This window comes from Elephantulus edwardii, unplaced genomic scaffold (assembly GCF_000299155.1).
Source record: "Elephantulus edwardii isolate Elephantulus edwardi_28Jun2011 unplaced genomic scaffold, EleEdw1.0 scaffold00083, whole genome shotgun sequence".
Lineage (NCBI taxonomy): Eukaryota > Metazoa > Chordata > Mammalia > Macroscelidea > Macroscelididae > Elephantulus > Elephantulus edwardii.
The window spans coordinates 9,821,024-9,821,758 of record NW_006399833.1 but is presented as its reverse complement, the minus strand read 5'-3'; the positions used below and the strand labels follow the sequence as shown (position 1 = coordinate 9,821,758).

The 735-nt window shown below is 40.5% G+C and overlaps 1 pseudogene; it reads left to right on the top strand.

Annotated features, from left to right (window-relative positions):
* The first annotated feature begins 211 nt into the window (after positions 1-211).
* Positions 212-524, top strand: LOC102872578 (annotated as a pseudogene).
* The last annotated feature ends 211 nt before the right edge of the window (positions 525-735 follow it).

Below are 735 nucleotides of genomic sequence, written 5' to 3'. Positions count from 1 at the left end.
GCTTGCTGCAGAAGACCAAGGACTATAGCTAGCCTTCAGTATGGATTACATCTCAACATTTTAAGAAAACAAAAGTCCTCATCATTGGGCTGATGAGAAACATCATGATATATGGAGAAAAGATTGGAATTTTAGTTTCGCGCTGCACGGTGCGGACCGTAGCCCGCCAGCCACTGTCTCCAGCGCCAGCTCCACTGCTGCCACTGTCACTATGGCCCATTACAAAGCCGCCGACTCGAAGCGCGAACAGTTCCGGAGGTACTTAGAGAAGTCGGGGGTTCTGGACACGCTGACAAAGGTGTTGGTAACCTTATATGAAGAACCAGAGAAACCAAACTGTGCTTTGGACCTTTTAAAGCATCATTTAGGAGCTGCAACCCCAGAAAATCTAGAAATAGAACTACTCCGCCTAGAATTGGCAGAAATGAAAGAGAAATATGAAGCTATTGTAGAAGAAAACAAAAAAATTGAAAACAAAGCTTGCCCAGTATGAACCACCTCAGGAGGAGAAGCGTGCTGAATAGGATTCTTCTAAGTTGAAAGGCACTGAAAAATGGTTGTGTATGACTTGAATAATTTGTATAATATATAATCTTTTCTGAACAGATGCTATAGAACTTTCAATATGTTAAATTCACTTATCACACTTTGTTACAAACATATACTTAGAATCACCAATAAAAACTCCATATTACTTCCTTTGGGAGAAACCAAAGTCAGTCCTAAAAAAAACAA